Genomic DNA, 11,729 nt, shown 5'->3' with positions numbered 1-11,729 from the left:
AAAAAAATCAGTGCTTAAAAAAATAAATAATTCTAGATGTTAAAAAAAATCAGTGCTTAAAAAAAGTGGGTAGCTGGAGTTGTAGGGAAATTTTTTTAAAAATGCAGTGTCTTAAATTGGGTTTTAAAATAGCTGACACGCCTCAGTGAGAACCCTCTATCTATGACGAGAATGTAGATCTGTGGGGGCACCTGGTCTGGCTCAGTTGGAAGAGCATGCGACGCTTGACCTCAGAGTCATAGGTTTGAGCCCCACATGGGATGTAGAGATTAATAAACAAGGAACAAAACTTTAAAAAAAGGATATACTTGATCTCATCAACAATTCTATCACTGAAACAGCTCAGATGGATGCATTGGTATTAATAATACCATTGCCCCTTGTTTTCTGCTGGGGATAATTAGATTAGTAAAAGCTGATTAAGTAGCTCCTATCAAAATTGCCAACCGGGAAGAAAGCTTGAATGAATTCCATCCTAACACTCCAAGATCACATGCCTTGTGTTGCGTAGTACTTCACCAGGACACCGAATGTCACACTGGTGGGCATATAAAATATTGGCCAGTTCCCCAGTGATGTTTGCAAACAGTGCGAACGTGCGTAAACATGAGGTTATTTGGGGGCTTCTCATTGTGGGCACGTTAAGAATCTATTTTAAATAATTTTGAACATCAGGTGGTAAAAACTTATCCTTCTCACATAAATTCGATCAGGGTCAAAAGTACTTTCATCGTGAAGGCTTTTCTCTCTCTTCTGTGACATATAAAAGCATTATCGACTGACAAAAAAAGATAAATCAGGTCAAAACAGCAACGTGTTGCAAAAGGTTCAAATATCCATTGCAGGACAAATGTGCTAATGCGTTCTAGAACACCATCAGTCACTTCTTTTGGTGCTAAATCCACAGCATTCTGAAAATAAATTGTCAAGTAGGCTGCCTATTCAGGCCAAATTCTGTTTCCTTTAGAGTCGGGTATTCTGCTTGCTGCCTGCCTCCAAGGAAAAGCCTGTATTCTCCAAGACAATGAAGACTTGACACAATTATGTCACAAGTGGGTGCCAAAAAATTATTTCTGTCTATTTCCCCGTTTAAAATTTTTATTTAACATCATTGCATTATTTATAAATTATAAGCGTGCAGTTAGGCTTGGAGTATCCATACTATGACTGAATTCTCATCTCCATGAGGCCGGGTAGACGTAAAGACAATCAGTGTGGACTGCATAGGACTAGAGGTTAAATTTATCCCAGGGAGGTTTTCCTTGTGGGTTAATGCAGTAAGAGCACCAAGCATTTGCAGAGAGCTGGAACTTGCCGATTGCACTTGCTGATTTCACCGCACACGCCTGATGTGGGCAGAGCCCCTAGGATTTGCATCCAACAGCCTGGGGCTGGTGGCAGGGATTTGGTTAAACAACATGGAGAGTGGCTGGCAAATTTGAAGGCAAGTCCTCAAGTTTCTAGGAATGCAGGCTGACTTCTTTTTTTAAATTTTGTTTTTAAATAAACTTTTTACTTCGGAATGATGTTTAGATTTGCAGAAAATGTCCAATGACAGTACAGAATCCCCATGTGTAACCTGCAACCAGCTCCCAGCTGCGTGACTGTCCTGCATACCCATGGTTCTCTGGTTGAAGCGAAGATGCAAACATTGATGTCCCCTCATTAATGAGTCCAGTTTTCTCGGATTCTTGCCATTTTCTTAAATAAAGAGGTGCCAGGCATCTGTTATATGCCAGGATGGGGCTGTTTTATGTGCATTTTCTAAATAAATCCTCATAGTGCTAGATGTGTATGTTGAACCTGAGGCTGGTGGGTCTAAATGGGTTTTCTCGAGGTTGCACTTGACTTACCTAGGATGGGAAATGAGGACCATCTCACCAGAAAACTGTATGAGTCTGATTTCTCTACTGTTTGACATTTACCTTCATGAGCAAAATATGTTTGCTGCTGAAACTGTTTTTTTTTTAATCCTTCTTCTTCCAATTTAAGCCAATTTATACGTTATATTTAAACTCCACACAAGCCATAAAGTGCCTTACCTATGGAAACTCTCAAAATGAAGCAGGCTGGATTTGAACAGCAAGAAGCTTACGAGGGACGTTTACTTGTTCAGCTGAAGCAAGCATCCTTTCTAGGTAAACTTTAAGAGCGGCAAGAATACTCTCTAGGTCAACTTGGAGAAAGCATCAGAAATGACTGAAATCATTAAACAATTTACACTGACTCTTCAGAATCGAAACACTTTGGTGTAAAGTAGACACCAACCCAAAGTAACTTTCAGCGGCCCTAAGGTAGATGCTGTTGGCCGTGGTTGGTTGCTGTATTGTGATGAGTAATGGCAGGTTTCTTTGGGGGAGTTTTATAAAACCGAAACACAGCACAAAAAATGGCATTTACAGATTACGTATTGATAGGAAAAAATGTCTATTTTATTGAACCGTATTTTTTAAAGGTGATGTTTCTCCTGCATCATAATTCAATATTTGGAAGACAATACTGTTGACTTTGATCTATAAGGATTCCTTTCCTTATAACCAAGGTGAGTAGATGCTTATCACAACGCAAGTACGTAGCTCGCTAAATGTCACCGGACAGCATAGGCATGAAAATCTACGGCTGAGGGTCAATCTGTGGGTCACCTCCTAAAACTGACAATGATTGAGCCACCAGATTTACCTTATGAAAGTCCAGCAACCCACTCTTTGTTTAAACTTTAAAAATCATCATTTTCACAGTATCAGTCTGATCTCTCACATAATAAATTTCCCTAGTTCAGGATTATATATTCGAAACATCATCTCCTGTTAAGATATTATAAAATGGGCTCCTGCAATACTTTTTCCAACTATGTTGCTGTGTTGGTAAAGATACATTGTTAAAAATACCAGAAACTGTCTCGAGATGGGCTAAGGAAAACGGACGGTGAATGCATCTTAGGGAATCACCGATTTCCTGTCTTTCCCTTCACGAGACCGACGATGAATGATTGGTATTGGAGATTGCTGCACCCATTACAAATGGTGAAGCCAACACAAGGACCCCCAATTTAAACTTATTTGACAATAACTTGATCTCTTTATACCATTTACTCAAGTGCTATCGGGAAAATCGATGGCTGTATGTTGACACTTACTTGCTTTAGAGTCAGGTCCTATGCCTTTGCCCATCTATTCTCTTTTTTTAATTCATATTTACAGTGTCATTTTATGACATAATAGTCCCGAGGGGAATGTTGAATAGTATCTCAAACAAATAACAAATGCCTGTCTCAGGTGATTCAAATTTTTGTTTTTAGGTCATCTCTAGAAAGGCTGGGAGAACCACAACGAAAAATCTGCTTTGGCAATTTTTCCCCCCTTTCTGCACATTTGTGGAAAGAAAGCTGATCATTTTTGCAACTCCTAGAGAGCACCTAATGGCCAAATCTCTGGCAGAAGAAGAGCCTTTGCTGATAATGTCTATCCCTACCTGGGGAGGTCTGGGCCAGCTGATCTCAGCAAAAAGCCCTTCCGAAATGCAGCCAAAATTAATTATTCCTTGTTGTCAAAATGCACCTAAAATATCTCACGAGTTGTCAGCCTGCCACCGTGGAGAAGTGACACGTTTTGACAACTACCTATTTGTTGATTTTGGAATTTACATTGCATGTGACAAGTGTACTTTAAGATATAAGTTCTGACTGTTCTTTCTTCCGACTATTTCAGGTTTCTGCACGAGTTAAGTTTCTGGTTAAGGTCATTGATGCCAGATTCTGGTATGGCCTCAAAACACGGAATGCAACAGAGTGGCGGGTGGGCCAAGGCCGAGGGTCTCTACCCACTTTAATAAGTGGGAAAGCGGACTACAGCAGTTTAGCACTCTCCCTGGAACCGGAGACCATCTGCAGATACCGGGATCCATGGACACGACACATTCTGACGGTGGGCATTCTTTAGAATTGGTAAAAAAGTGAGTGTATCAGAAACACGCCTAGATAATTCTAGTTGCAACAGACTTAGAAAATATCTCTCTGCCGTTCAGGATATTAGGTTCTCATTGAAAACAAAAGTGTGGAGTGTCATTACATTATACATTTAAAAAATTACGAGCGTCTTTAAGAAAAGTTAGCCAGGTTGTTCAAGTGTTTGATTTAGAAATAACAGAAGAGTAGAAATGGGGAGGAAGAGAGATGGGAGGAAAAGAGAAGAGAGACTGGTCCTGTGTGACGTCAGACAGGTGGAGCCCGTCCTCCTCACCTGGGGAGCAGGAGATTCGGAGTAAGAGAGGCTGGGTCGGAGGTGTTCTACTACAGATATCCTTCCATGGTGCAGCAAGAAGTATAAGGAAGAGTCATGTTCTTAAAAATACGCCTGTAGAGAAAAGAGGAAAATACATTTGGCTTTAAGACTGTATCAGATCCCTGACGTTGCACATACTAGGATGACCCATTTTTTTCTTAGGAGTTTTGTCCTTTCCATGCAGACTCATGGATGGTGTGTTGGAAGATGGAGACAATGTCATGCTCTCCTACACACGTAATCTTGGTCTACTTGGTTAATCGGTAGGGCACGGTTTTCTTTCAACCATGTAGGAAATATGATAAATCTAGGGTATTGATACAGACACAAATTATGCTTTACAATTGTATGAAGTCATATTATTTATCCTCATGGTGATAGAGTTCATTGATCATATCTTGTGCTCTTCATATATTTAATATAGGTTTGAGAAAACCATTCATCATCAAAGGCAATGCATGTAATTTTATTTTTAAAGATTATTTATTTGAGAGAGAGAGCAAGAGCAAAAGCACAAGGGGCAGAGAGAGAATCTCAAGCAGACTCCCCCCTGAGTGTGGAGCCCAACGTGGGGCTCGATCCCAGGACCCCGAGATCATGACCCGAACCCAAACCAAGAATCCGATGCTTAACAGACTGCACCACCCAGGCGCCCTGCAATGCACATAATTTTAATTGGCACACCCCCTAGATGCTTCAAGTACAAACGACAACTCAGACATGATAAGAATTCTTTTGAAGTAACTTCCTTATTGGTGTTCATTTCAATTCCTAGTTAATTTTTCTGGGCACAGTTGTCTCAGTCAACAGGAAAGAGAAAGTTATGGGTTTCTCATCTTCCCTGAAAGCAGGGATGACTGTAAGATGTTCAGTAAATCACCAGCTCAGCAGAGACACTTGATCAGAAAAAAAAAGAAAAGACATTCAATCAGCCCGATTTTAACGAACACCTACTCCATGGTCCTGCATTACAGTTATAAAGAAAAGAGAGTGTATCCGTAGACATGTTTCTCTCAGCAGCACTGGTCAGGTAATCAAGGATAAAGAACCCCAGTAGGATAGTTGGGAATTGCAAGGGCGTGTTGGCTAATGCAGAGGCAATGAAATTGGGATACCCCAGCCGCTCTCTGGAAGAAGAGTCTTTACTGTCGTTCATCTGGCGCTTACGTCCTATTTTTCTTGGGAAAGTACGTGGTGAGCTTTTACTGTATTTGAGGTTGACTCTCAGCTGCTCAGCTTTGGGGTCTGGATGCACCACATTTTTTGGAAGTCGGGCATGGGGTCACAGCGTGTGAGTGTGAAACGTTGTCTTCTGCTCCCATTTCTGAAATGAACAGCGCTGTGATTCTTGCTGTGCCCCGTTCCCTGCAGGAGGAAAGGCAAAGTGAGACCATCTTTGGCGGTCCTTTCAAGGTTAAAAACCCTCACGGAAGACCGAGCTGCCTAAAACTGGTCCCTGGATGTGGAGAAATTTATAAGCCGCTGAGCATAAATAATACAAACTGACATGAGAGCAGGGGCCAAAATATCTCTCAAGCTGGTGTTAAATAGAGGTGAGAGGTGTGTACTCACATAGACGTGACGTTCTGGAAAAAAGGTGTGAAACAGAAAATGATATTGATTCAGGAATGTAATGCAAGTCTCAGGCTTTTCTAAAAAAGAAAACAATGCAAGTTTTAAATTACTTTAGATAAACATTGTGTAGCCAGATTCCTTTTAAGGAGCGAAAACTGGGTAAGTTCTTCAGCTATTTGGACTTGACAGTACTAGAGACTTTGATCGTCTATACAATGAGGCGGTGATCATTTTTTTCTTTGATCTGTGACTGCCTGGGTTTGCTGATGCTCTTTCTTCTGTGGAGGTCACAACTTGACTCAACAGTGTGTGATTTTGGCTCCTTCTCAAAGTTTTTTCGTTGGTCCCCAGGGGCACCCACGGTCTGACTAGAGTAATCCATTCAGATGTAAATTGTTTCACTCCAGCCGGAGGGAAAAAAAGTTTTTATTCTAGGGGAAAAAAAGAAAGAGCATCATGGACACTGAGATTGGGTTTAATCATTTAAAACGTAGTCCATAGTCCGTTAAATCTTAGGTCACAAATTGAAACAAATCGGGTGTTTTATAACGACTTCTTGACAAGACACAAGAGGGGAGGGGTCGATGGCATTGACCATCCCATTACAAATGAAATGGAAAATATAGGACTATAACAACTATTGGCTAATGATATCTTTCGGTGGTGCCGGTTAATTTGAGGAATATGGGGAAAGTTCTGGAAACACCCAGTTATTAATTATGCTCACTAAGAACGAGGAGCTTATAATCATTCTCTCTTACCCAAATCAAAAACAGGTCAGCCAGAATGGTGGATTGAGAGTACTTCTGGCTCACATTCATGGGAATAATAACAGTGTTTTGTGGGTTACAATAGGAACCCTATTCCATGTCACAGGCACCAAGATCTTTCTGTGAGACAAAAGTTCTGGGCCCATCAATTGAGGAACACTGTCCAATCTCATGAGCATGAAAGGGCTGCCTTTGCATACTTCATACTGGTAGGTATAATGCCAAAGCCACTCAAGTGCATTAAGGGTCCCCACAGACATAAATATTTGTATTGAAGATTATCTCCCACTAAGCTTGGATGTCTCCCCGAATACTTTGGACCTGATTTTGCAGGTAATGCAACATGACAAGGTAATGACCTGGCAGAAAGAATCCAGTCAAATCAAAACTTGAAAGATGGTGTTTTATAAACCTGTTTTTTAAAACAAGCCATGCATCTCTTTAGATACTCATGGCATGGTATACTATTGTCTTTGTGATATAACGAAAATAAAGTAAAAAGCTATTTCTGAGCTGTCTGGAGGTGTGTGATAAATATATACAGAGAGAGATTTCTAAACCATATAGACACATACGTATACATATAGAGTATATTTGTGTATATATGTACTCACAAATACATACCTACATATAGATATGTATATATAGAATTATAGATGGATGGATAGGACACCCATATTACATATGACTCATGTTGCATTATTAAGGTTCCCAGTTTTAACCCAAAAGTGAGTTTATCGCTTTCAGGAGCATATATTATATATAATATAATAATATATTACAATATATTTATATATCAAGGATACACACATTATAAAAACACATATGTATGTATGCAATATATATGTATACATATATTTGTAATAAATGTGTAGAACAGAAATTAAGGATACCCATATACACAGTGTTAGAATATATAATACAAGGTATGAAAGCAGAATTGAAGGTATGATTTTCTCCATTTCTAGTGGAAGAACTTGAAATGTAGCTCTTTAAATGTGTTATGAGTTGTTATGAAAGCTGTAAAGAATATAGCCAAAACTTGCTTCTGGACACCCAAAACCACTATCTGTTCAGTAAAACACTTACTGTTCCCCAAACCCCACATATATTTCAAGCACTTTTACTTTTTAAATTGTACCTAGGAAATTCTAAGTCATTTGTAATAGTAATAAATAGCATACTTCTTCAGGATGTTAGAAAAGGCAAGTAGATCTATAAAGAGAGTTATGGAGCACTCCAATAAAAAGAATCATTATTAATCCTGTTCCATCAGTGAACCACATACTAAAATGGGAACCCTCTTGGATTACATAATATAAAAATAATCCCGGGGCACCTGGGTGGCTCAGTCGGTTGAGTGTCTCAGACTCTTGATTTTAGCTCAGGTCATGATCTCAGAGTCATGAGATTGAGCCCCGCGGTGGGCTCCACATTCAGTGGGGAGTCTGCTTGGGATTCTCCCTCTCCTTCTGCCCCTCCTGCCACTCATGCACTCGCTCTAAAGTAAATAAATACATCTTTAAAAAAATAATTTTTTGATGCCCTAAGTATTCAGCTTTCTTGTCTACCTCCTTTGGTACCGCTGACAATTTCCCACTTCATTTCAGGCTACATTAGGTAACAAGACACTGAAGTATCAGCAGAGAGCAAGCAAGGATATTTAGAGCTCTCCGTGTGAATGGAAACAAATATATAAACACTTTTTTCATAGCCTGTCCATAATCTGGAGAGTTTAGATCTGTTGGTTTTGCCACCTTGGCGTCACAAGAAATTAAAGAGCCAGAGCAGTGGGCTGCAGATCACAAGGCTTAGCGGTGGCTTTGAAAATGTGTGTGAGCTGTGTTGTCTCAAAGCAATGGGAAGGCAGGCAGATGAGTGGCCGAAATGCATACCCTCAAACTCTAAATAATCTAGTCAGGGTAAATGTTCTACAAGGGACTACAAATCAAAAATAGTTTGGAGAAAGGGGCTACCACTCAGTGTCTGGAAAAAAAAATACCCCCAAATGCTCAGAACTCTGCTTGTAGGTTAATGTGTCCACGAAGCAAGCAAACTGCCCAATATCTGGGAACAGTGAAGGTCAGTCCTGGCAAACTTTCAAAATGGAATTTTTATGGGGTGATTGATGTTAATGTGGAAATACGGTTTCTGGTGTGAGGTTGGTCAACGACAGGCTTGCTTTCCAAGGCACAGGGCTCCATGATTGGGTAGGTTTCAGGAGCATTGTTCCTGATGGGATGCTGACATTGATAGATTGGGGCACTTTTGAAACCAGTTGTGGTGTTTCATGTGGCTGGAGACAAGGAATAATCAGTCTCCCCCTGCTGCTGAATTTGGAGCACAAGATTTTTATATTCTCATAAATTTCCAGTGCAGGACCACATATACTCTCTTACCTTGATCCATTTTACCTGCCAATCCTCTGGTTCACATGTTCATAAGCTTAAATTGTCTACCTATATTCTGTTTGACCTACACAACTTCATCTAACCTGTGTAGTTCTGCTTTCAGATTTTCTCAAAGTACGCCTTCTTGGGTATATCAATTTTTTACACAAGAATTTCAGTGGTCCTATGGTCCTTTGCATGAAATTCAAAATGCAATAGGCATACAGCTATCTACAAAAAGACCAAGAAACACAAAAACCCCATAGAGATCTAGTAACTGAGAAATGATACTGTTAAGATTCCTTACATGTGTGGATAGCCAATCACTCCTCTCTCTAGAAAATATTTTGCTTGTAATTTGAAGATTGTTTCTAAGTTACTATTTTTATGGTATTGCTGAGATATGAACTTTAATTAGCCTTTCTATGTCCCCCAAAACCATATTCATTGATATCTTTCCTGGCTTCATTTCTTATGGTGAATATGGATGAAATCCACATGGATGAATGTGGGAATAAAACTTCTAAAGGCGGAAGGGAAACAAAAGTATTTCAAAAACCTCCTTTCATTAGGAAGACCACATATTCATATGTTGTTTGCGTTTCTGATCCATATTTATTCAAGAGAAGCTTGTGGTTTTCTATTTAGAAATGATAAACAAAACCTCCTTTGCACCACAGAGCAGAGACTGCTAGATTGTCCTCAATATCCATGTCACTCTTCCTCTTCAGTCAATGAACTGAATTCTTTCTCCAGCCCTGGCCAGTAAGAGCATACGCTACATTTCTCAGCACCTCCTGGGATTGGGCGTGGCTGTGAGACCACGTTGAGGACAACGCAATGTAAGGGTGGGTTGTCTGAGCGATATCCAGGAAACATCCTAACAGCAGAGGTGTGCTTAAGGATCCATCCGGATCCAACCAGATCCATCCAGATGCATCTTAAATCATGAAAACACAATGGAGATGGAAGAAGGCAGAAGAATCCTTGACTGCTGATGCCATCAACAACTATGTAGTCCCAGAGAAAATATCTCTGCTTAATGGTGATAGACACTGTTCTCTTCCATCCAAGCCACTGAATAAGTGGCATTTATTTTTTTTTTGGATTTTCACTACCAATCTGAATTTAAGCGATCCAAATCTAGGGGGTTTGTTAATTCCTAAATTATTGTCATTTACCAAATCTAGTTTTAAATACAGTCTCTATCTTACAATGGTAAAAGGAATTCTCCTGTGTACTTTGATCCGTGAACAATGACAGCACTACGGCCACTTACTCCCTGTGCAGTCAAAACCCCATGTATAACTTCGACACTGCCAAAACTTAATTAGTAATAGCCTACTGTTGACCAATAACAGTCAATAAACAAACTCTACATATTATATGTAGAGTATATTACGTTCTTTTTTTTTAAAGATTTTATTTATTTGACAGAGAGAAAGAGCACAAGCAGGGGGTGCGGCAGGCAGAGGGAGAGGAAGAAGCAGACTCCCTGCTGAGCAAGGAGCCTGATGCAGGGCTCAAACCCAGGATCCTGGGATCATGACCTGAGCCAAAGGCATACGTTTAACCAACTGAGCCACCCAGGCACCCCTAGAATATACTATATTCTTACAATAAAGTAAGCTAGAGAAAAGAAGATGCTATAGAGAAAATCATGAGGAGAAAATACATTTACAGTACTGTACTGTATTTATAGAAAAAATATCCACATACAAATGGACCCACGCAGTTCAGATCCATGTTGTTCAAGGGTCAACTGTATTTCTTGTCTGAAGTAATTTATTATTGCCTATGTTTCTATGGTTACACTTCAGTAAAAGTGGTCTGACAATAAGAATTTTACTCTTCAACTTGCATGTGATAGCCACATTGCATGATATAATGAACATAATGCATATTTATGTAAAGACAATCATCCCTAAAATTTTTGGAATCCAAATGTTCCATTGTGGGAGATCTATTTTAAAAACTGACTGCAGTTCAGACATATTCTATTTTCAGAAACAAAATTCAAATTGTACACTTTGTAACTTCTTGCCTCTGTAATTGATACTGGCAATGTCAACGCTTCAAATATTTGTGTAGGACAGGTAGGTAAATGTTTGGGATTTCATGCCAGGTAGTATCAGGTATGCAGAATGAGATTTTTTTTTTTTTTAATAAAAATGGGCTTTGGATGCCATACTGGTCTAGAGTAGAGAAAAAGATGTTCTTCTTATACATGCAGCAGTGTTGCTTTGCTTAAACTATGTCAATAAGCAGTGTAACTGGACTGCCTTTGAACATCAGGTCTAAAGGATGACAAGGATTTGAAGTTGTTCAACAGATTAGAGGAAGCTCAAAATGTTTCTCAGAAGCCAAAAGGTGGATACACACAGGATGCCCAACTTTATAAAGGTTCAGTTAGGGGTGAGAAGGCGGTAGCAATGGAATGTGGTGCTACAGAGCATCTGTGTGGCTTCAGAGAGAAGGTGGCACATAATCATGTCTGGAAGAATAAGTCCACATTTGCATGGCATTGAACTTGTTCAGCCAATCCTTTTTCTTTCAAATGCAACATGCTCGCTCATCCAACTCCTCACTGACTCCAACTCAATTGTTCTTATTACTACCTTTGCTTTGTATTCATGGAGGATAAGGGATAGACATCCCCAGGAAAGGGAAGAGAATGAAAAGATACACTAAAGGACATATGTGTGTGTCCCAAA

The sequence above is a fragment of the Neomonachus schauinslandi genome, chromosome X (genome assembly GCF_002201575.2).
Source record: "Neomonachus schauinslandi chromosome X, ASM220157v2, whole genome shotgun sequence".
In the NCBI taxonomy this organism is placed as follows: Eukaryota; Metazoa; Chordata; class Mammalia; order Carnivora; family Phocidae; genus Neomonachus; species Neomonachus schauinslandi.
Note: the sequence above shows the minus strand (reverse complement) of the source record.